We start from the raw sequence: 1,742 nt of genomic DNA on the forward strand, positions 1-1,742 counted from the left end.
GATAACAATAGACAAGCATATTTTATGCAAAAATATAATGCTGAATTTTTAAAGGTAGAATAGTTGAGAAAATAAAATCATAATTGAATTTCAAAAAGTTGTCAGAAAGTAAAGTCAAATACTAATTTTAAAAACTCTAAAATGTCTACAAGCATATGATACACATAGCGCTGATGTTAGAATAGCTCACATCACAGCAGTGAAATCCAGAGATTACACAAACTGCCATAGAGACATTTCCAAAGTCATCATGGGAGCTTCCTGTATATAGTATTTTGTGTGCAGAGATTTAAATGTGGTACCCAAATTGATCTTCATGAAATTATGTACAATGAGTATTTTTTACCCAGAGTACAGAGAAAAAACCTTTTAGAATTCAGAGATCAGAAAAGAGAGCAGAGTTGGGAGAAGGACCACCACCAGCCCTTTGACAGATGAAACTGTTCATTCAGCACAGTGAGGGGCAACAACCTTCCCTCAGGATGGGGGCTATTGCAAAGAGGGAGTGGGGTGGCTGGGGATTATATAGATTTGGGAATGAGGAAGTGGATACAGTGTGAAGGGCTATGTGTGGTCAGGGAATTCTTGAGAAATTCATGATCCACTTTACCTGGTCCTGTTTGCCCCAACTAGACAGGCTACCATGGGAAACAGGCTGTCTCAACAAAAAGTCCTCCTAATTCACTGTGTGGTTTGTTGATTAGGTGGGCAGGAGTCTCACGATTTTTGGTTTTCTGCAGGGCATTCTATCAGAAACTCCTAAAATTGGATGTGCTACCCACAGGCACACCTCTAAGAAGTGGCAAAACTGGGATTAAATATAAATAATTTGACTTCTGGTTTCAGGGATTTTCCACATACTGTTACTCCTGGATTTGTCTATGGTGTATGACTTGTGAAAAAAATATTACTTCAAAAATTTTTTGTGGAATAAAAACTTTGGTAACTATTTTGAGATGGCTGGAGAGTCTGACACATTATCAAGAGTAGCAATAGTATTTCTTCATTGGATTTCTTTTTAAATTTTTAAAATTCATTCTTTGGTAATTGTATACATATTCATATATGTAGGAATACTTATTCATATATGTAGGAATGGCTTTTATAAAATGCACAGAATATTTACTAATCACTTTTAATTATTCTTGGTAAACTCATTGAACCATGTGCTCTTGTGACCTGGGAACCTGATCATGTTTTCTGAGAACCTCAATTTGTTACTCTTCTCCAAGATAAGGAAGGAATGTGGGTATGTTGAGAATTAATTTATCAAAGGACTGAAAGACAGCAAGTGTCTTCATTGAATACAATGAGGCCTGGGAAGGACACTTAACATTATATGTATGATGCATTCTAGAACTAGGGTTGAAAATAAGATTGTCTAATAAAGTGGATTCAAGTCTGTAGTTCCACAAATAAATCTGAGGAAACGTTTTCCATAAAAGTATGAGTGAGGCCTGACTCCAGAGTCCAGTTCCAGGACAGAGTTCCAAAAGACCTCTGGGAGAACAGGTATCCTCTGGGTTCAGACTCACTCTTAAAAACTAAAGTTCAGAGTCAAGCTGTTTTATTCAAGTAAGTGTAAGGTAACATGATAGTGCCACATGAATGCAACATATTTCAAACATGCATCCCCTACTCCCTCCTTCCCTCCCTCTGACTCACCCCAGAATCCCTTCTCCTTCACACACATACTGCTCCCAACTTCATGTCCTTTGTTTTAACAACCCATTATTTATTTT

Source organism: Nannospalax galili, unplaced genomic scaffold (genome assembly GCF_000622305.1).
Source record: "Nannospalax galili isolate Female #2095 unplaced genomic scaffold, S.galili_v1.0 scaffold1879, whole genome shotgun sequence".
In the NCBI taxonomy this organism is placed as follows: Eukaryota; Metazoa; Chordata; class Mammalia; order Rodentia; family Spalacidae; genus Nannospalax; species Nannospalax galili.